The sequence below is a fragment of the Centrocercus urophasianus genome, unplaced genomic scaffold, assembly GCF_019232065.1.
Source record: "Centrocercus urophasianus isolate 14NV4802_14NV808 unplaced genomic scaffold, USGS_Curo_1.0 seq_11, whole genome shotgun sequence".
Lineage (NCBI taxonomy): Eukaryota > Metazoa > Chordata > Aves > Galliformes > Phasianidae > Centrocercus > Centrocercus urophasianus.
In genome coordinates this window covers 69,375,907-69,399,916 of record NW_024884253.1, presented here as the reverse complement: position 1 = coordinate 69,399,916, position 24,010 = coordinate 69,375,907, and the positions used below count along the sequence as shown (strand labels likewise).

At 36.0% G+C, this 24,010-nt stretch overlaps 1 long non-coding RNA gene across 5 annotated transcripts in view; it reads right to left on the bottom strand.

Annotated features, from left to right (window-relative positions):
- Window positions 1-19,627, bottom strand: part of LOC122154979 — a 34,596-nt gene extending 14,969 nt beyond the window's left edge. For all 5 annotated transcript variants that reach the window (XR_006167074.1, XR_006167072.1, XR_006167073.1 and 2 more), the window contains exon 1: window positions 19,590-19,627. This is a non-coding gene — a long non-coding RNA (uncharacterized LOC122154979). The remainder of the gene's footprint in view (window positions 1-19,589) is intronic.
- Window positions 19,628-24,010: the final 4,383 nt, after the last annotated feature.

The following is a 24,010-nucleotide window of genomic DNA, read 5'->3' as shown; positions in this document are numbered from 1 at the left end:
CTTTCCTCTTTCCTGTCCCCTTCCCCGTGCCTCCATCTTCCCTTTCCCTTTCTTTCCCCATTCCTGTCCCCATTTCCTTCCCACTCCCCTTCGCTTTCCATTCCCCTCTTCCCTTTCCTTTCCAAATGTTCTGTACTTTCGTATTGAGTTGCTTTCTTATTGTTTATGGCAATAAAACAGTCTCTTTATTCTCCACTTCTCCCAAATCTATCATTAGTTAAGCAGACCTACCTAAATGTGCAGATTTACTGATAATGTCATTTCCCTCTCTCTATGAAGCAGTGACCAGTGTTTCTTATTCTACACAATATTTCTGGGACTATTTGCTTTTCAAAAGAAAAGAACAAAACAAAGAATAAGTCTTCAGAAGTGCAGAAAATCATTAAATAAAGTTATTGTGAATGACATGAACATTTTAGCTCAAAAAAAACAGAAATTACCAGAGATTTTGAATATCTAGCTAGTGGTAGAGCCATCACCCCCCCAAAAACAACCCCACATATAAAATCATTCCATATTAACTGCCTTCTACTATTTTTAAAAAATAATTTTTAATTAATGTTCTGAGTGTCCTTATTCAAAAGACTGTTCTGTTTAAAACAAGACTGCTGTCTCTCTCATGCTCTACATGCATGCTCCTCTTGCAGCATTTCTGAAGTGAGTTCACGTTTCCACACTCCAGTGATGTGAACTTTAGGCATATTTCACATTGTATATAGTTTGAAGATTCCACTGAATGCTATTCATTCTTGTAATTTAAGGAACTGTTCAGAATTCCATGTATGCCTTTCAAATTAAGATGTTATTGTAATTATCTCTCAAAATCAACATTCTTTTTTTTCACTGTATTTCCCTTCTGAGTATACACAAAAAGACCCAAATGAACTCATCTGCTCAGAAACAATCAATTTTTGTTCATTAGAGGCTGAGATGTTGATTTAGAGAAACTGCGCATAAAGGTAAACAACATTCAGTATTTTGATGAACTGTTGCTTACACAGGAATACTCAGAAACCTTTATGCTTCTATTTCTATCCCCAGACAATTTGCGGAAGTTTAATATTTAGCGCAGTCAATATTAGGACAATACACAGGAGTCAATGAGGCACTTTTTTTGCTGTGTTTTTGATTACACCTTAGAGGAATTACCTCATTCTGCATTGTAGAATTCGAGTCTTGGTTTATATGTATTCCAGCCTCTATAAATAACTGTGCATTAGTCATGATCAAACATCTCTTCTTCCCCTCTATTCTAACACTGCCAAACTATTTTGTAAATTGGTTCTGATCTCTTCTCTGGTAGCTTGTCTACCATTATGCCTTAGCCTAGAAAACTCACAAATCACTAAAATTTAATCTGATATAATACAAAGTCAGAGAACACATATGAGGATTTTTGGAGGCTTCATATTTTTGTTGGTGGAAAAAAAAAGAAAATCAGCAGGAAGCTGCTATCAGCAGGAAGTACAATTGCTTGAAGACTAACAGATGATGCCTCATCACAGCATAGGAAGCTGTGTGCTAAATCATCTGGAAACGTGCTGTACAACCCAGCAGGCATTGCTACTGAGCTGAAGCCTTCTACTTTGCCAAAGGCTGTGCACATACATACACGAGCCCCAAAGCGCTAGCAGGATTCCGTTATGATGGTCACTGGAACTCACTTCTATCAAATGGAAATGAATATGTTAAAGATAAAAGTCAATTGTTTGTTGGAGTTACAAAACTAAGGGAGCACGCAGGAGTTTATACATAATCTGTTTCCTTTCACTGTTAGAGCAAAGCAAGGCACAGTGAATTCAGCCTCTATGTAGTAGATTTCACTGCGTGATTTTATCTTTCATGAGTCCTATGAAGACTTTTTCAAGTACAATATGCCTAAGATATAAAGCTTTCCAAATAAAATCAAAAATTGATAAAAAGTCTGTGAAAGGACAAATTGTTCAGCAATCTAATCTTTGCTTCGTTTAGTGGCTGACAGATTTAAAATGCATCTGCAGCAGTCATATGCTTCTCGTTTAACTTTGCTAAATATGTAAAATTGCTGAATTTATTTGACTTAATGACTTTTGCTTTGACTGGGTGTTCTTTGAGAAAATAAATGAAGTTGTCTTGATGAGACTGGAAAAAAATAGGTTTTGGAAATGATGCCAGAGTATGATTGGTAAGGGATCAATCAGATGGTTAGGTTTAAAACTATTATATTAAACTGGAGATAATATCTTAACATGTCAATCGCCCATCAAGTTCTTCTAAGAATTTCTTCTTCAATAGATTTACTTTGCACTCGTGTTTTCAGCCATTTGCAATGGGGTTATATGAAGTAATGCACAATCTGTGTTCATTTGTTTCTATTGTCAGGAAAGCAAACAATTTCACACTCCTCAGGATGACCTTTATAGATATTTGGTTTCTTACACAGTTAAGATGGATCCATGTTTATCTTTAACTTTGAAATGTACTGTACTGCATGAGAATGAAGATGTTTCACAAAAGTACCAATTCCCCTTTTGGAGACCATGGTAAGAATCAACAACTGTTCCAGAAAGCATATAGTAGATATTAAGACCTTCATCCTCTTGTAAATCTCTTTTTCACATAACAGATGTGAAGAAATTATTTCTTCTGATTGAATGTGTTGATACAAGGCTACCATAAGGTTCTTTTTTGTCCAGCAGTGTCTCCTAGACTTCAAGTACAGTAGCTGTTATAAACGAAGCTGGGTAGTAATGAATATTTAATTCTTAGTAATAAGTAAAACAGTTCAAAATAATTTTTTGTGAAGCCCTCTCTGGGGAGAGACTTTTTATGAGAGCATGTAGTGAAAGGACAAGGTGAAATGGCTTTAAACAGGAAGAGGGTAGATTTAGACTAGATATTAGGAAGAAATTGTTTACTGTGAGTACAGTGAAATGCTGGAACAGGTTGGCTGTAGCAGGGGTGTTGGAACTAGATGATCTTAAGGGTCCCTTCCAATGCAAACCATTCTATGATTCTATGAGTTATTATAATCATGAGTTTCAGCATTTCAAGAGTCAGTAGAACTGCTCAGTAAATGTTTTCCCTACCATATTACACAGTTCTCAATGGGTTTTGGATCAAGCAACATTCTACACTATGTGAGTATCAGAACCTGGAGTAGATAAAGATAGCACTGGAAATATTAAAAATATTTCTTCACTTTTATGTTAATTAACAGATGCATCCAATGTGACATTTTATGATACTAAAACTCAGTTTCACTCACAGTTCTACTGTAGCCTGTGTATATAGGCTCTATGAACACCTGATACAATTGATGAAAACGGAGTGCTTTCTAAATGTATCTAGATGATTCTAGAGACTGGCTTACGGAAAAAAAAGATTTTATAACATTGTAAAATTAGTGCATATTACTGGGTAGCACAATTTAAAATTATACGCTGTCAGAAAAGGAAATAAATAGAATTTTCTTTGTTTATATTTACAAGTTATTTCTTTAATCCTTAATACATTTCTATGATTCCATAAGAGATCATTTACATTTCTGAAAGAGAAGTGTCCAGCATAGAAAAGTCCAGTAAATAATTCTTTGAGGCTACACAGAAAACTGGTATCTATATCCTCATCCTCCCGATATTTACTAAAAAGTTTAGGCAAATCTAATATCTCACATTCCAAGGTCAGCAGCAAGCAATAGTAATTAATATAGCCCTTTAAGTAAATAATTTCTCATTTACAATGCTAACACTACTCTTCATGAAAATTTCACTGCCTTATAAAAGAGGCTAAGAGGCAATCCAGTTATTAAACTACTAGATGCATTTTCGTATCTAAATTTTGAGATTTTTTTGTTTGTTTTGGTGATTTTTTTTCAGTTTTATTTCATTTTCCTTTGTTTTTCTCCTCTCAGTGATGAAAATTAACTTTTTCTGTCTTTAGAGACTGCAACAGATCTTTGGCTATTTGCAGTTGCCATGTCAACTATTCTGCTCTTGGTTGTTGCTATGTCCTTATATTCTCACATTGGAAATTTATTTGGAAAGATATAAAGACAATCTTTCCATGGCCTATATTATATTCAGAAGAGAGGAAAGGTGGTTTGACTGTCTGTCCAAACAAATATGCTAACAATAAGTAAAGGGGGAGATAAGAATATAAATTCTATTCATTCATATTTTATTTTTGGTTCTTTCTTATTCCCTTCTTTGCTGTTTTCTAGTTTGTCACTTTTTCTTTTTCTTTTTCTTTTTCTTTTTCTTTCTTTTTCTTTTTCTTTTCTTTTTTTTCTTTTTTTTTTTTTTTTTCTCCCCTGTAGGGCAAACAACTAGGAAATAAGCTTTTTGTAGTATAAATACTCCATGTTTCATGGTCCCCTAGAGATGCCCTCAAACCACCCTAAGGATACTGGATAATGTCCAAAACTTTGTTATAGACTGTCCCTGAAATAAATGGGGATTAACTAAGATCTTGTCTCTTGTGCACTATACACACTGATAATACATTCCTCTTTCTGTACTGTGGCTCAGCTCATATACCCTTTGTTTTGTTACAGTAGCATGGAAAATTATGAAACATAGTGCTTGAGAAAAAACTCAGAACAGAAGACACAAAAATAATAATCTGCAGTTTTGCCATGTAATCTGATTTGTGTACATCTAATATCAAGTGTAATAACAACTGCTAGCAAGCATCTGTTCTTATTTGTCTTTGCACAATAAAAATGTTGGAAGGCATTAAAGAAAAGGTTTTATGCATATTTTAATTTATACTTGCACATTATTATTAATATTCATGAATACTATTATGAATATTGATATGAATAATCTTACATTTTATGTTTCTTTTCAAACAGCATCCTAAGTTGCCAAGAGTAAGCTAAGAATGTATTTTTGTTCTTGCAATTAGTTCAAGGCCTTGGCTCTAGTTTCTCAAGAGTCAATTCACATAGATAAAAATCTACAAGAGCTGCTCTAAAGTAATACCTCCTATTTTATGATGTTGGCTCGCAATGTCTGAGGTGGATGTTGGTGGTATGGCTGTAGAAGCTGAAACCTCCCACCAATATTCCATTACATTTTGTTGCCATGTGACAGATGGCAGCAGAGTGGCAGTCTGAAAAAATAGCATCTAATGTGAAGATGCGTATGAAGCAAATTCCTGCATGCAGAAAATATGGCACAAATTGACATTCAGCAATGCTTGATGAACATTTCTGGAGACCATTAGTGGGTGTGAGCACAGTGAGGCAGAGGGTGGTGCATTGCAGCAGTGGTGACAGTGATAGTGGGTCACCACCACTGGTACAGATTTTTAAGAGCATAACATGCAGGTTCCTGTTCATCGCTCATGAAAATGCATAGCTAATGGCAGTGACAACGTTGAAAAATAGTGTTTTGTAGCTCAGAATTTTGTCTGTGAAATAGTGTTATTGTGCTCTTTGTGTCTATTGTAGTTTCCGTGCAAATAAATAGAAGGTATTACTTTCAGAGCAACACACGTAAGTATGCCTATTTTAACCTGCATCTTAGAAATCAAATGTACAGTGAATTTTTATATTTGCAAATAATCTCTAAGCATACTTTTGTAGATGTTAGATCTAGTTTGCCTTTGCAACAGTAGTATATTTTTTCTTGCTTTTAAAAATGTTTTCTTATATCATCTACAAAAATGTCTTCGTGAGATATTGAGATTGCCAGTCAAATACTCTAGAATTCAATGTACATAACTGTTATGTGTACATTGTAACCTTGTCTTCCATTTTGGCTATGCCTCTGGAGTATGGACGGATGTCAAATTCATGCAGGTTTTTCTCTAGTCATGTCTCTAGCTCAATTCCATATGGGCAGTTTATGGGGGCAAAGACTACAAGCACTTTGCCAAAAAAAAGTGGTTCCAAAGCCTATGAACAGTTAGCAGTCTCACTATCAAACATTCAGTAGTAAAACTTACAGAAAGAAAATGCACCTTTCTAAGAGACACTTGTCATGGGTCAATCATCTAGTAACAAAGGAATGCCCTAAGATGGTTGAAGTCTGAAAGTATAGCTCATGTCATTGCTAGGTTTCCAGTGTGGATTCTGCTCCTCTGTGAGAAGAATGAGTCTATTATACTGCACAATACATTAGGGATCTGATGAATTAGAATGCAAAGACTGCTAAGAGTTCACAAACAAACAAGGTTACTTCCTTCTCGAGTTCTCTGTCATAATTCTTCAAAGGGATATTTTACTATAATACAAAAACATTTTTTTTAATACGTAATGTGAAATACTCAGCTCATTTGGCTTGCAACTGCAATTCTCTGCTAAGGTGTAGGTCTCAATCCAGCTGTTTGAGATTTGTCTTTCACCAGTATGAATGAATTATACAATCTGTCATTGTACATGTACAGACTGGGAGAAGAACTCCTTGAGAGCAGCCCTGGGAAGAAGGACTTGGAGGTCCTGGTGGATGAAAAACTGAATATGATCCATCAGCGTGCTCTTGAAGCTCAGAAAGCCTATGATTTCCTGGGTTCCATCAGAAGAGGGGTGGCCAGCAGGGACAGGGAGGTGATTTTTCCTCTCTAGTCTTCCCATGTGAGGCCCCATCTGGAGTACTGCATCCAGGTCTGGAGCCCCCAGTACAAGAAAGACAGAAAGCTGTTGGAGAGGGTCCAGATGAGAGCCACAAAGATGATCATGGGGCTGGAGCACCTCCCCTATGAAGACAGGCTGAGGGAGATGGGCTTGTTCAGCCTGGAAAAGAGAAAGCTACAAGGAGATCTCATTGCAATCTTCCAGTATTTAAAAGGAGAATCAACTTTTTACAAGGGTAGACAGTGATAGGACTAAGGGGAATGGTTTTAAACTCAGGGAGGGAAGGTTTAGATTACATGTCAGGGGAAGTTCTTCATAGAGGGAGTGGTGAGGTGCTGGAACAGGCTGCCCAGAGAGGTTGTGGATGCTCGATTCCTGAAGGTGTTCAAGACTAGTTTGGATGGGGCCTGGGCAACTTGGTCTGGTACCACATCTGGAGGTTGGCAGCCCTGTCATGACAGAGGGGTTCCAGACCAAGCCATTGTATGATTGTATGGATCCCATTTTCCTTTCTGACTGAAACCCCCAAATTGACCTTCACTTCTTGACATGCTGAGAACAGTTGTGAACCTTGTTACCAACACCTTGCTTTACCTACCAAATTCAGACCCTGTGGGATGGTGACCCTAACTGCACAGACACTGTCTTCTCTTAGGAAACTGCTCTTTGCTGCTCTCTGACAGATGGGTGTAGAGCTGAATTATACAAGGGATTCTGTGACAACGTGCATGTCTAAGAGACTAAAGCGTCAGTCATCCAAGTTAGAAGAACATCAGCTTACAAACTACTTATGGAGACAGGAAGTGCTCAAGTCCCTGGGATAAGACAGGATGCATCAAGGAGTACAGATATAGCTGGTCTATGTTGCTATCATTCCATCCAATCACTGCAAGATCACTATTGTGAAGGTTCTGGAGAATAGGCAAAAGGGAAATATCAGTACAAAAAAGAATCTTTTGAACAGTCAGGATAGCCTTGATACGCAGAGCTCTTATAGTACAAACCCTTCTGAAAGAACTGTCCAAGCACATGAAAGTCAAGAAGGTAGTAGGAAAGAGGCAGCACATACTTACCAAATGATGTGGCCAAGCCAGAATGAATTCTGGAAATGTACAACTTTCTCAAGGATAAGGGAAGAAAAGTGGATGGTGTTTACTTCTATTTTAGTGTGGCCTTTGATGCAGCCATCATTACAATCTTTTTAAAAGGAAACTAGAGATTTCTATCAGGAAATCTGAACACTTATTTTCTGATTCTTTGATTTCTAACTGTTTTCTGAATGAATATAGGGTAATAAAAAATGAAGCTACCTCAGTTCTGATATCTCCTCTGTCAGTCTTGCATCAGGAAAGATGAAACCAATAGGTTTCAGTTGTGCAGGCTGGGTCCTGGTGGTATTGCATTTAAAAATAGTAAGAACTACATTTCTTATCATCATTAGACCCCACAAAGATTTTCAGTACCATTACTCCCACTTAAAGATGGAAGAACAGACGAATGAAAACAGATTAACTGTCAGGCTTGTTCTACCGGAGCTAGACCGAAATTATCAGAAATCTACAATCAGTGCCCTACTAAGTGGAAAATACTGTCAGTTTACTATGTCTTTCAGTTATTAGCCATCTCTACATCCACTGTAACCAGTTACAGTAGAAGAATCAAGGCAATGTATCGTGCTTTCCTTTTAATATCTTTATTTTTCAATGCGCATGAACAGTGTCTAAGTGAAATTGTAAGGAAGATTAGAAGATGAACAGTATAAAAATCAAACATTGGTAGCAAACCAATCTAACCATCTAACTTTCATATCACCTGCTCTGCAGGATGTCTAAATCCAATCCACAATAATCAATTCCAGGGTAAACACCTCAATATTTCACACCATTAAAATGCACCAGGTTCATTATCTTTTGAAGAAATAGAGCTATTATATTCATCAATATGCATCTCTAAGGGCAAGATTTTTTGTTACTTTAAGCAACACCTTTCACATCATAAATTAGATGAAGATTCAGAAAAATGTTTGCAGTTATAGTAGATCATGGTGCAAAAATGTAAACAGTTATAGGCAATTAGTTATTTAGACTTGCATTGTTTTATTTTAAATAAACTTTTAAATATGCAGATTTTAAAACTTCCAGTAAAAATAAAAATCAGCTTTTTAGAGTATCTTGGTAATATCTACATTGTTGATTAATAATGACACTAACATGTTACTATAGCACCTAGTGGGTGAGAAGATTGAATCAAGTAATCGCTAATAGAGATTTGTTTGAAGAATACTGCTCTTTCTTCTTAATCTCTCTCTATGTAATGAAAATAGTTTCATGTTGTATGGGAACTGCTGAATCACGGCCTAAACCTCTGATTGATCACCTGAGACAATCAATGAATCAGCCAGAGGAGCACAGGTGAAGGCAATTCACCTGTGCTGCCAGAAGGGGTGGAGCCTGGCTCTACCTCTCCTAGACCCATTTAAGAGCTGGCTACCAGGGGGGAAGGATCTATTCTGGAGATCCCTCCTCTGGAGTTTTGCAATGATCTCAGGATGTGGGTAAGCATTCTGTCTATTCTCTTTTTGTTATTCTAATCTGCTTAGCCAAACTCTTGTTTATTTCATAATTATAACATCTTTATATTCATTGATTATACACGTTATTAAGAATTATTTTCAGCCACTCTTGAGTTCTTCTATTACATGCTCTCCATGAAATACTAATTAATCATCTTCTTTTGTTTTTGCTAACTGGGTACAGAGAACTAGATGTAGAAGGGCTTTTGATTTCTGGCCCTGGTCTCTTTCCTCTGCTGAGAGAAACCTTGACAAAACCAGAACTGTCTGCAGTTCTATCAATGTCATGTTTATAGATAGTATCCTACAGACAACAAGCAAATTCTAAGATACTTCAGAGGTGCTGCTTTTTAATACGCAGTCAGAAGGGAGATAATAAACCAGATGTCTTCAGTGGATGTAAAATAATTGAGTCTGAAGACAAACAGTAGGAGTACCTCAGCAACTGTGCAATCTTCCAACAAACTATAGGGTCTCTTTTCTCATTGGGTAAATCACATTATCACAGAATGGTTGAATTTAGAAGGGACCTCTGGAAGACATATGGTTTTTCCATTTGGTCAAAGATATTCCTCAAAATATTTACCACTGTCTTTCTTTTCTGAATTATCTGACACTCTACTTCTCTGTATTTTTCACCCTCCCCAGGCTGCTTTCCTGTGCCTCAAAAGGCTTTTCTTCTCTCACTAGGTGGAGTCACATCTTTCTGTTTCAGAGCTCTAACCAGTGCAAATCAATTATGAAAAAGCCATCTAAGCCCCTAAATAACGTTTCCTTCTCAGAAATTCATAGTTTTTACTGAAAAAAAATTACAATAAACATGACTAAGAAATTCCATTTTCAGGTTAAACACAAAGTCTGGAAATCCTTTCAGTGAGTTTATACAGGCTTGACTCTCACTCTTATCAAACTGAATGCCTGCTTCAAGTTTTGGAACTTCCTAGCTTTCCAGGCTTAGTATGTTCTAGTAAAAGCCAATGCACAGCCCAGAGAATCTGAATCAGCAGCAGTAGGAGCAGGAAATATCTCTTTTAAGAGAGAAAATATACAGGGACTCTTATGTAAGTTAGGCCCATCTGGATATAACTTTTATAGCTTCTGCTGTCCTGATGATGAGGAAGAAGACAGTTGGGATTTACAGGTTTCAAGAACTTGATGAGAACATTTGGAGAAGTTTGTTAATCCTTTTATCCCCAAAAGTTCACTTTCTGTTCTCAGTAGAGTTCAAGTCCTCTTACGTTCTTGCTTGTAATGGATCTGTTCCTGTTTGTCTTGGTTTCATTTCTTCAATGAACTAAGCTTTATATTGCTTGCCAAGTGAAATCATTAGATTTTTCAAACTTATCAAGAGACAAAACCCTGGACTATGTAGCACGTAGTGAAATGTCAGCCAGCAAAATAATTTTAAGAAAATTAATGAGTGTAGTAACAGTGGAGAATGGTTTCCAAATACTGGAAATATAATGATAGCAAAAGGGATTGAAGCTTAAGGGATATGCCACAGGCATACTTTAATATGAAAATAACATTTGCACTTCCCAGGCCAATTCCTCCTTGTTCCTTATGTTCTCACGCTGTCTCAGAAGCCAAAGTCTAGATATGGAGATCTGTAGGATTGAGAAATGGAAAATCCTTCAGATCAAGAAATGAGCCTGAAGGGATTTTTGTGATTGCATTTCTAGAAGAAATCAATTACTGGTTGGTTGTTTTTCCTTCTGTTCCCTAAGGTGGTAGTTCTCTCAAGGATAACTCATAAACTCCCATTTTTCTGGAGTATTTTCATTGTTGTGACATTGCTAAAAGGATAATATGGTGGGATGTGGGAACTCAGTAAAATTAAATATGTCATGGATAACTCCATGATTTCTAGGTAAGTATTACTATTTGGAGATGTGATAATCAGTGGGAGCCTTGGTGGCAGGGAGAAGGAGTTCCCGGGGGAGTGAGGAAGGGGAGCATGTCACAGCATCCAATGGGGAGGCTGCTCTGTCTGGCTGAGACAGAGGTGTGGTGCCACTGGGATGTCTTCTAGCAGTGTCATACTACATTTTGATCACTGCTGTTTTCACTCTGCGGAGTATCTTTCCTGTCTAGATACTTCCTTTCCTGTCTGATACTTTGTATGCTATATACCACCAATTAATAAAACTGTAGCTGTCTATTACATAAAAGTTTATTAGACTCTTGATTATAATGCTGCAGGTAACTAAGAACTTAACAAAGCAGCAATTTGGGAATACTGGAATTGAGACACGGATTTGCTAATAAAGAATTCGTAGAGTATAAATGTAAATTTGTGTTAAGTGCAGTCGTACTGACATTTGAAAATATCAGTGTGGATAAGATTTATGTATCACTGTTTTCTGATGAATGTAAATGAAAACTTCCTTTCTCCCTCCTCTGGAAAGAAAATTAAACCAAAGCAGTGCTCCTCAAATAGAAATCAGGGTTTTCTAGTGAGAATTATTTTACAGGCTGTGTTTTTTTTGTTTTTTTTTTTTTTAAAAACAAACAAACAAACAAACAAAACAATGGTCTTGGAAACATTTAAAGTTTTTCTTATCTTAGGAAGATAAAATAACTAACTTTTAATGTTGTATTTTTGTTCATTTTCATCTTTCTTTAAAATCGATTAGCAACAAACTTGATGGCAATAAATCCCTTTGTGAACTTCAAGAAGCAAATATTTTTTTGAGTAAATTCACCAATCGTTCATCTCAAAAATCATACAACAGGAATTTCTTAAAGTCAAAATCAATAGGAGATGCAGCTATGTAAGCCCTCACATTAAGTGTTTAAAATAGTATCACATTTACTAAATAGAGTCTGCAGGCATTACTATGTAGCTAAAAATGCATTATTTGTGATTCTGTACAAAGCAAGTAATACAGGACAATGATAATTCTGAATGTAAAGAGCACATTTATAGTGACACAAAGCGCAGCATATGATTTTAGAAGTAAAATAATTATTTTGCAGGGGATAATAAAAGACTACTGAGAAGCCTACACAGTCAAATTCTTAAAATATGATGACTATTATTGATACTTCATAGGGACTTTCTATCAACATATGTTACAGAAAACTAGTTTTAACGTACTGGTGTGTGGTATACATGAGTAATTCAAACCTGATGCACAGGTAAGAAATTCTTCAATTTAAAGCATGTTTTGACCTGGGATGTCCAAAGATAATTTGAAATTACTTTTGATTTCAAGTGCAACTGAGGCTGCACTTTCCAAATTTTTTTGCTTTTGCTAATGATGCTTGATGCTAAATTAAATGGCTGAATGTTTTTCCTGTCCAGTAGCACTGTTATTTCTTAAATGAAGAAAGAGTTATGTTAAAAGCAGAGACTTTATACCTGTGGAGTAATAAATAAAAATGCGGCTGACACAGAAGAAAAAAATCCTTGAAGCTGTATATTAATATGCAATTTTTATACTCTTATTTTGCAATTCTTGAAAGCCTTTTGATGTTTATAAAATAAGCCTGCTACACTAATTCAGAAAAGCTTGATTGAGCCCAAATCCTTTGCAAACACAAGTTTTATTAAAATGCAAAGCTCTAAACTGCAACCATACTAACACATTGTGTACTATCTTTGTTTACTTGTGATATTTGTTTGAAGAGTAATAAAATTGCTAATCTATCAAAACTTAAGGGAAAGGATTAATTATGATATTTTTATTTGTCGACCTTAGCTTCTTACATATTGTTATTTACTTTTTAATGTACTGCTTTAATTGCTAGTATATGAAATGCTGACTGTCTCTGTAACAGGCAGAAAAACATACGCAGTATATTTATTTACGTTAAAATACTTGATGGAACAACATAGTGACTATTTTTAACAAGGTTAAATATATTAAGAAGGTAACAGAGGAACGATTGGTAGCCAATAAAATAAAATGTTCAAATTCAGATAAAATACTTGGCAGCTTGTAAAATATTACTCTTTTTTCTCTGCAGTTATTATTTAGCATCGCAGATCACAAATGAAGTTCAACTAAAAATACATGTTCAGTGGAGACAAAATCAACTACATAATCAACAAGTTTTAAGTTTAAGCCAAGTTGTTAAAAACAAATTGGCATTGCTGTCACTTATGTAAGGTAATCAATAATGAAAACAGTTTGAAAATAATAGATATCTTATGGGAATTATTTAAAGTATCATTAATCTTATTTTGTAGATAGATAAACTTGGGAGTAGTGATAAAGTGGCTTCTAAAAAATATCTATAAAAAGTAAGTGGTAAGGCTAGCTATGTAAGCACCAATTCTGCAGTTGGGGTTCTTGTCTTTTGCCTTCTGCTATTGAGTAATTCATGTCATGTTAACTAGTTTGGTAATAAAGCTGAAGTTTTCATTTTGTCATAGAGTACAGCTTAAAGCCCCTCAGAGAATGACACAGCTGACCCAAGTGATGGGGTAGCAGCTGTGTAGTTCCTGCTTCAGCATACGCTGTGGGGTGCAGGCATGCTAATCTGCTCATAACAATGTGTAGACCATTGTTCTTCCAACCTTCACATGCCCTCTAGGGAACTTCAAATAAATAAGGCACAAGACTAGTTTAGAATGAGAAAATATATATTATATATTTTTTTTCTTATTATATATATCTATGTTTATATAATATGGCAGATCTGTTTCAGTGTACTAAAGCAGCATCTAGAAGCATATTTGCAAAGGGAAAGTAATGAAACAGTAGCAATCACAGTAAGGACATCAAGCATTTTGGTATTTGTCATTCTCTTTCAGAACAGGAACAAATACAAAAGACACTGATCCTTTCAATGACCATGAAATCAGCTGAGGATAAGCTATTAAAATCTATTAGAAGGCTAAAAAGCAATTATCTCATCATTTAACTTTCTGCTTCTTGCCCAGATAGCTTGTTCATACATTGTTTTTCAACATATGTGAGTTTCAGACTGCATTAAGTATCAAAACAAAGTTTTTGAAGTTATAAGACCATGATCTTCCCTTCATGCAATTTAAAATCTAGACTTCCTCCTATTTCTGAACTCTTTTTCTGGAAGTTAATTTCATCCAGAACTCCTGAATTTGCTTAGAAATTAAAGGAAAACCACTTCCTTTATACAGTCAAGAAAGGATGATTTCCAGGTTTAAGTCTCATGTCACTCATGTCATTTGCAAATGTAATTAGTGCTAACAGCAAAAGCAATTAAAAATCTATTCCTGTTCAGTCTTCTCAAATTGGCCAGTTACAAGAAAAGGCATATGTTCTGTTTGACATGCAGATTAGGAATTGAACAGCAAGACTATTTATTGGCCAAGGAAGTCTGAATGATGCTTAGAATGAGTATATGAAATACCTATGGGAATATATATTAAATATGACTTAAATGACATCTGTCACTACAGGAAAATTCCTCTATCAGCCAGCATGACTAACCTTGCTGTATGAAAGTGCAAACAAATATTTGTCCCATTCCCATCTAGTTAGAATTACATCTCAAGTAATTTAAAGTGACAACTATTTTTGCGTAGCAGGAATAATGCCTATATAATATCTCAGTATCTCAGTATCTTTCCCAAAGAAAAGGAAAGGAAAAAAAAAATTTATTTCAATTAGAATTGAGAGCTTTAGGGTCTGATTTTCTTTTAATGATGGATTGGGGGGTGGAAAGGAGACGGTAAAGATGAAAGTGACAGTGATAAAAGGTGAAGGATTTACTTATGATGGTCTCATTGTGGAGTTTCAGCAGTAGGACAGAACTTAGATGTCAGAGGTTTGAGGAGAGTGCACCTGATTACTGCTGATGTTTTAACTAAGGTAAACACACTTGAAATGTGTAGCTCAATCTTTCACTCTTCCCACTCCATCAAATTCTTGGCATCATCAACAGTTTTCAATATAATGCACATAAAAGGTTAAATTGTGGCTGACAATATTTCAAGGAAATGGAGCAGCTTAGAAATAGGATCAAATGCAATGCAGTATTCAGCAGGATGGGAAAATGGCATGTGTGAAATCATAAAGGCAACAGAAAACAGAGGGTTAAAAAATCCATCTGAAATAGCGATCTGCACAGGTTGTAAATAATGCGTGAATAATGTAAATGAATTTTTGCATTAAAATATGATATTGAAATATGTACACATTGCACCTGGAAAAAGGTGTTAATGGCAAGACAATAACAGTGATATACATAGAAAATGAATGAGAGGAAATTGTGGTATATTTAGAAAGAAGAGGTAAAACATGCCCATATACATATATATATGTATATATATATATTCATATATATATATATATACACATACACACACATATATATATATATATAAATAAAATTTGCATTTTTCTGTATTTAGCAGTACTCAAAGCAATATTTTTAAGACAAGGGAGCCTCTGTAGGCATCCCCTTTTCAAATTTCCTACTTCCAGAATCTATTTCTTTAATATTATAGATTCATATTATAGATTCATAAAATTAAAGAATGGTGTGGGTTCAGGAAACTTAAAATCATATATAACAGCAACTCTGAAAGTAACATCTCCAATTTTATGATGTTGAACCATGATACAAGAGGCAGATGTCAGTGGTGTGACAGTAGAAGTTGGACCTTCCTACCAATATTCCATTACATTTTTCTTGCTGTGTGACAGATGGCAGCAGAGGGGCTGTCTGACAAAATGGTGTCTGAATTGGAAGTGCCTATGAAGCAGTGGTGTCACAGAATTCCTCCATGCAAAAAAAAAAAAAAAAAAAAAAAAAATTGCAGCCATTAACATTTATCAATGCTTACTGAACATTTATGGAGATCAAACAGTGGGTGTGAGCAGAGTGAGTGGCGCATTTCAACAGTGGCAACAACAACATGAAAGATGAGCCATGTTTGCACTGCATGTAGACTCTTGCTCATGTCTGGTGAAAATCCATAGCTAATAGTGATGACAGTGTTGAAAAATAGTGTTTTGTAGCTGAGAATTTTGTCTATGAAGTGGTGTTCTTGTGCTCTTTGTATTTGTTGCAGTTTCCACCAAAATAAATAGGAATGTTACTTTTGAAGCAACGTACGTAGTTCTATTCCTCCAGCCATGGGTGAGATTGTCACTCAGTAGATAAAGCTAATAATTCAGTTTTATGAAGTAAACAAAATCTAAAGAAGAATGTTTCCATGAGCACACTTTTTACACAGAAGAGGAAAATTATACAAAGAAAACAGCAGTTACTGAAATATTCTTAACTGAGAACTTTTTTTTTTTTTGGAGTCAGTTTAATTATCTGCTGTTACTGCCAAACATTATCTACACTTCCTTCTCCCACCTCTTTCTTCAATTTCCAGTCTTCACTGTTTGCAGGAACTCAAGCAGGCTGCATAGTGCCAACTACATTGGTACTTTATTTTCTTAGCTTGTTTTATTCTAATGAAGTCAGTTTTGCATTGCATTTTCCCTGAGTCATTATCAATTTCTAGAATTGTACTTTTGATTTTTATTTCCCCAATTATCTATTATTTACTACTTCCTATCTCTACTGCCAAGACACTTAGAATATCATCATAAGCAGAGACTAGCTGAGCTTTGAATTTTTACTTAAATTTTCACATACAATGTGATTGTCACCTAACAATACTTTGCATACAATGCTGTTGTCACAGTCCTCACCTATGGTTTCCATTATTTCAATGGCCTTATGACTGAACTTCTTATCAGGCTATGGCATTATAAGTTCCAGTACACAAAGGAAAAATACAGATGTTCAGAAACAGCGTTACAATGGAATCAAAGGAAGAATTATCCACGTGCTGTGAAATCAATTATATTGCTGAAAATATATCTTATGCAAATCCAGCTTAACATCTAATAGTGTGTCTATTAGCCCTTTGAGTAATCCATCTACTTTGCGCATTACACCCTAGTGTACTCATTAGTGCTGTACCATTGTGTTAGTGTTTGAATATAGTGCCATAACAATTATTTTATATTACTTTGTAGTTTCTGTGGTACAAGAACACATTCATGTCAAAAGGTGTTTAAATAGTTCCTCTTATTGTTGAGAAAGAGGAAATGTATATACCCAACTGCATGGGGAAGCAGACCACACAAGATTGAGCCTTCAAGTAACTTAAGATAAATAGCAGAATATAATTACCAAGATACAGTAAATCTGGAAAGAAATATTTCTTGCTATATTTTGTGTTAAAATATACAACTAGATTACACATTTCTGCAGTAGGTTTATCTGTGTCCTGCTGCTTGAGAGCAGAAACATTTTCCTGTGCAACTTTTGCAGATCATACAGCCAAGGGTGCTCTGTTCCATACTATGTACATGAAGACATGTTTACATGGGTACCATTTCTTCCTCAAAAGAAAAAGCCTTATTTGTAAAGACGTGCTGAAGAGAAGACAGTCTAGGCACAAAATTGTCCATACAACTCGGCATGCTAAGCTGCTCTCAGATATATTTATCAGTTACATGCTCCCTGCATGAGATATATTTTGAAATGACAATAATGCAAAAAAATGACTTGATCATAAATATTCCACTGGTAGGAAGAGAGTACTGGGACTAACTGTTTTATATCTACTAAACTATGACATAATTCAGCTTTTGCACAGAGGAGGCAGACCAGAGAGACATCTTGTAGCAGTATTGAAATTCCTTCTTTAAATTCTGTTAACCTCTTTTTTTCCAGCTTATGAAGAAATAATCCATAGAAAAATTGTCCTTACAGAATTTTAGAATGAGCCAAAAATATCAGGCTTGGAAACTTGCACTGGTTGCTAATAGTGCACTATGGACAAAAACTCTTTAACTCAACTCCAGGATTTCTGAGCCCTGAACCTAACAGAACTTCAGAGAAGAGTATTGGACTGATGCACCAACTGACTTTTAGAGACAGGCAGATGCTGCCTTGGCCTCTGTCTGACAGTGCTACTGTGTGACTATGTATCATCATAAACAGGTAAAACAAAAGATGTCCTCTTGCTCTCTGCTGTGTAAAGCAGAAGGAACTCAGTACAGAAAAGGACCATTTCTGCTCTAAGTTGATGATAGCAGTAAAGAAACACAGCTATGATGTGGCAGATCCCCGAGAGTACAGAGACCTCCAGTGCTGCTCTTCATGCTGGGAGAACAGGTAAAGACATCAGTGAACGTGAGCTTCACAGAATCACAGTACTGTAGGGGTTGGAAAGGACTCATAGAGATCACCAAGTCCAACTCCCTGCTAAAGCAGTTTCCCTACAGTAAATCCAGATGGCTTTTGAATGCCTTCAGAAAAGGAGACTCCACAACTTCTGTGGGAACTTTATTCCAGTGCTCTATCAGTAAAGTTCTTTCTTGTACAGAACTTCCTGTGTTCCAGTTTCTTCCCATTGCCCCTTTTTGTATTGTTGCTCACCATTGAGAAGAGTTTGTCCCCACTGACTTGACCCTCACACTTAAGAGATTTATAAATAGTAATGAGATTTCCTCTCAGCTGTCCCTCCTCCAAAATTAACAGTCCAGATGTAAATTAGTGACCTGGGGACTCGAGGACATCCAGATAGCACTGATGCTGAGGTAGTTGACACAGCCACATGGGATAAGTGGAGTGTAGAAGGATGTTCGGGGATACAGTCTTGCACTGCTTTACCTTTACCTCTAGTCCATCTGGATAAGACAAAGTCAAGCTTATTCTAATGATGCAAAGTTTACTTCAATTGCTGAAGAGGAAACAGCAGCAGCTTACAAAGAAAAGAAAATCCCAGACTTTGCAGTATAAATCAAGAGAGAAATTAGATTAATTAATACATTACTGGTGACAATCAGCTATTCTTTGAGAATGCCAAACCCCAGTCTGAACTGGCACCATTAATCACTTCAGCTTTTGCAGAGCTGTGAACACTGCTGATACTAACTGATAATGATATGGACATATTGTTAGCTGATTAAGATAACTATGGCAGCAGGAGAGACAGGGTAAACACCCTGCAAATGTATTCTTCAATTTTAAGTGCTCTCTGTTTATCTTCTGTTTAAGAGCTCCTTTAAGATGTCACATGACTTGGACTGAAATAATACATTTCCTTTTTAATGTACTTTTTGTCTTCTAGTTACATTTTCTCTGCAGATATGTATATTCCTTGTCATACAGAGCAAAAAAAAAATAATAATAATTGTGTAAAATACCACAGACTTCTAACACTCTGAGAAATGAGCTGACCTATACATTCACTTGAAACTGCAAATGTATTCTTAGCCATTTTTAGCTTCTAATATCCAGTAATTATTGTAATTATAGATTCAAAGTAATATAGTTAACCTTACTAGTGAATTACATACATTTATGTGAACAAAGCCACCTACCACAATTGTAGACTGAATTATTATGGCAGTGTATAGTCAATGAATATACAGATATTATAATTATGAAATAAACAAGAGAGCTTGGAAAAGCAGATTATAATAACAAGAAGAAAATAGATAGAAAGCTTACCCATATCCTGGGCTCACTGCAGAACTCTAAGGAGGGATCTCCAGAAGAGATCCTTTCCCACTGGTAGTCAGCTCTTAAATGGGTCTAGGAGAGGTGCAGCCAGGCTCCACCCCTTCTGGCAGCACAATTCTGAATTGCCTTCACCTGTGCTCCCAGGGCTGACTCATTGCTCACTTCAGGTGATCAATCAGAGGTTCAGGACATGATTCAGCAGTTCCCATACAGGCAGATAGTTCCAACCCTTGGCCTACAGGCTGCATGCAGCTGCCTATCATGAAAACGTCTCTGCCACACCAAGCAGCCTCGCCCATTCCCAGCCACCATCAATCCCTCAGCAACAACCTAAAAATAAATAAATAAATAAATAAATGTCAGTGGATGATTGGTACAGTCTGAGCTAAAACCCAGGCATGGGGCACAATGCACAGTGCTGACTCAAGTTACGGTGAATAATTTTGTGCAGTTTGTTACACTGACTAAATAGTCCTGTGAACAGTGGGAAAATATGCAGCCATGCTTGCTCTTTTGATATAGGAATTTGAAAATAAGTTCAAAATTGCCAAAAACCCATGGATTTTTTGCAATTCAATTTTTAGTCAATATAAATTACCAGATAATTTTCAAGTGAAATGTACGTAGTTGCAAAAAGACCGAGTTGAAAAGAAAATATAGATCATATTTCCTTGCTAGACTTTTATGAAACTTATTTTACCAGAGAAAAACAACTCTCTTCATAAGAGAGATTATTCCTGGCACCTTACTCATGTCATTGCATTTTTGGTGGTACATTTGTGAAAAAATATTTTCAACAATGCAATACAGGAAGAATAAAATTTGGTCAAACATCTCTGATGAACACCTTGAGAACTCACTATGAATTGCAACTACTGATATTGAACCAGATATTGATGTATTACTTTCACAAAAAGAAGGTCAAATATCCAAAGAGTTTTATGTATTTGTTGCCCTTTTTTAATGCTTTCTTAAAAAAATATTTTTTAAAAAAGTTGCTATACATACATATATATCTATTAGCTGTATTACATATTTTAAATGCAGCCCAGAACGATTCCTCTTCATTCCATACAGCCCAGGAAAGCCAAAATTTTGGACACATGTATTATGGAATAATTTTAAACAACAGAAGTGTCTGGAACTTACAGAATCTCAGAAAACTCTGAGTTGGACTAGAATACTTTTTAAGGATCCTTTCCAACTCCCCTACCATGAACAGGGACATCTACAGTTAGAACTGGTTGCTCAGAGCCTGGTTCAGCCTGATCTGAAATATCTCCAAGGATGAGGCATCCACCATCTCTTTCGCAGGCTGAAAACCCCTGGTTCTCTCAGCCTGTCCTCATAGGAGAGATTTTTCATCACTTGGATCCTTTTTTTGAACCTGCTCTGAACACATCCCAATAGATCTGTCTTTCTCCTGTATTGAGGACTCCACATCTGGACACAGTACTTCAGGTGAGGCCTCAACAGTGCAGAGCAGAGGGGCAGGATCACCTCCCTCACCCTGCTGGCCAAGCATCTTTTGATGCAGTCCACAATACAGTTGGCTTTGGGACTTTGAGGGCATACTACTTGTTCATGTCCAGCTTGCCATCCACCAGTATGGCCAGGTACTTTTTGGCAAGGCTGTGCTCCACCCTTACCTTCCCTAGCTTTTACTGAGAGTGGCATTTACCACAACCTCAGTGCAAGACCTTGCACTTGAAATTATGTTTTATATGTGTATGCTATACTCAACAACTGAATGTTGTGGCCTTAAAAGGGCCTCAAAAAGGCTCTTGCGTCAAACATAGTATTCAACATAAAATTTCTGAAAAAAAAAAAAAAAAAAAAAAAGTTTACATTCCATTTCAACAAAAATTTGCAGATTTGAATACCTTCCCCTCATGGTCTTAGAGGACATTTGCTATAGGTGAAGAGAGAAGAAATCTAATCAGTATATCATTTAAACTTCTGATTTTATTTTGTTAAAATAAATGGAAATAGAAATCAGTTGAATGGTGAGTAAAGATAAAAAATACAATAAGATACACATTGACAAACCAGTTACAAATATTAAGTGCTAATTGAAACATTGGCGCTATAAAACTTATGCTCTAATTCACTTTGAATATGCACCAGTGAAAAAAGGGCATTGCTCTTCAAAGAAATCCATACGATTTGTAACTAAATAGAGTAGGCCTAGAAATGCAAATTGTTTTTAGAATAAAGCCGATTGTAATTTTGTGTTAAATACTTCCTGATGAAGTACATGTTCTGTTAAAGTTAATTCAGTACATAATCCCTGCATTGATTTCAGGACTAGCATTACTTTTCATTATCTAACAAAAATAAATTACACTAGAAATTTCCAAATAGCATTCTTACTATCCCAGATGATACTCTTCCATGCCTCATACACCCCCTTATACATTACCTTGGGATAGAAAAGGAAGTAGACTCCTTAATCCGCAAATCCAGGTGGATACATTTTGGAAAAGGACAAAAATTCATCCTGTTCTTGCAGTGTTTCGTAGTGTTAGAAGGTAATTCCTCCCTACATTTACAAAGTGGTGCTTCTAAGGCAGAGAAAATACAAGGCCTTCCAAAAATGCTGACACTCAAAAGGAAAAAATGGCAGTATGGTCAAAGCAAATACATTACTACGTAACTGAGACCAGTCTTAGTGGAATTAAAACCCAGTCTAGATATTTGGTGAGATATTTTACTGTTGAAATAAAGTTAGTTACACTGGCTGGGCTAAAAAACCCTTACCTTGCACTGAAGAGAGAAAATGCAAAAGCTTCCATAGAACTTCTGTTGTGCATCACGTCTGTTTATTTTCTCAGATTATAAATGATAGAATTCAAAGAAATGGCCTCAAGTTGTTCCAGAGGAGGTGTAGACTGGATAGTAAGAATTTTCTCCACAGAAGAGGTGGCCAAGGTCTTAAATTTTTTTATTTATTTATTTATTTTTTTTTTTTAAAAAAAGGAAAATGATGGAGCTCATGCTCCTAGAAAGAAACATGTGAACTATGGTTTAGTGATGGGATATGGTAGGTTAGATTGGTTATTTGACTGTTGGTCTTGAAGATTTTTTCCATTCTAAATGATGGCAGACATTGGCAAGTACAATCAGGCAAGTAATGCTAATGCTCGCAGAGCTGTAGTGTGGAAAGGCAGTGTTGAAATGTCCATCAAAACTTATTGCTAACAGTAGGCAGCCCAGATTATTAGTTATCTCTTCTGCATGTTTTCTGTCTCTCAGGGATAAATTGTTCTGATGGTATTATATAAGCAAGCCATTAGTGAAGCAAGCACTACTCTCTGTGTTAAAGAGCTGTGAGACATGATAATGAACTTTGTCTCTTCTAGAACACAACTGACTTAAGTTGCTTCAATTGATGAGAAACAGCTGTTTTACTACAAAGAATGTGAGAAGCCCCTCTCTACACTTTACTTTGCAGTAAATGCATTTGCATTTTTTACCTTGAAGACTGCTGTCAATTCTGTCTACTGAATAGATTTGGAAAGACATCAAAACAGAGAGGATAAAAATGCAGCTATGTCCATAAAATGGACTATCCATTTTAGACTAGATATTAGGGAGAAATTCTTTACTTTGAGGGTGGTAAGACACTGGAACAGGTTGCCTGGAGAGGTTGAGGATCTACCTACCCTGACAGTGTTCAAGACCAAACCAGTTGGGGCTTTGAACAACCCAGTCTAATGAGAGGTGGGTAGAGCAGGTGAATTAAAACTAGATGTTATTAAAGGTCCCTTTCAACACAAGCCATTATATAATTCTATTATTCCATCACCTTCAAACTTGTTAGAAATAGGGGCACTTGTTTTCCCTATTCCTTTGCTGAGAAGAAAACAAATGCATTGTAGTATTACAAAATAACTTAAAAAAAGCACCATAAGAAGGAGACAAAAGCACCCAACTAGTTTAATTTGCTGTCAGTATTGGGTTGAGTTAGCAGATGAGGGAAAAATTTAATGGCAGCAAATACATAAACATTATCTCTCATATACGTTCCTATAGTTTCTGGCAATCATCATTTAGCTGTGTAATAAGAAAAGAAATGACAGCAACACTTCACTTTAATGGTAAAAAGAACCATTCATGTGCAGGAGAACTTGTGATGGGCATCATGAATCTCAACTAGGGATGTGATCAAAAACATTCTGTTTGTTCAGATGGAAGCTTCTATCACTGAATTAATAACTGGTAGATATAACAAAAAAAGATAGAACTACAGATATTTGAAGCAAGTCTATCTGCTTGATTGGTTGACTTCTTAAAAGTGGGTTTTTAAGACACTGAACTTTTGGGTTTAATAGTCATATTTTCAGGGACTGGTTCTCATTAACACGAAGCAACTAAAACCTAGTTGCGTGCTCCGTACCTTGACACAA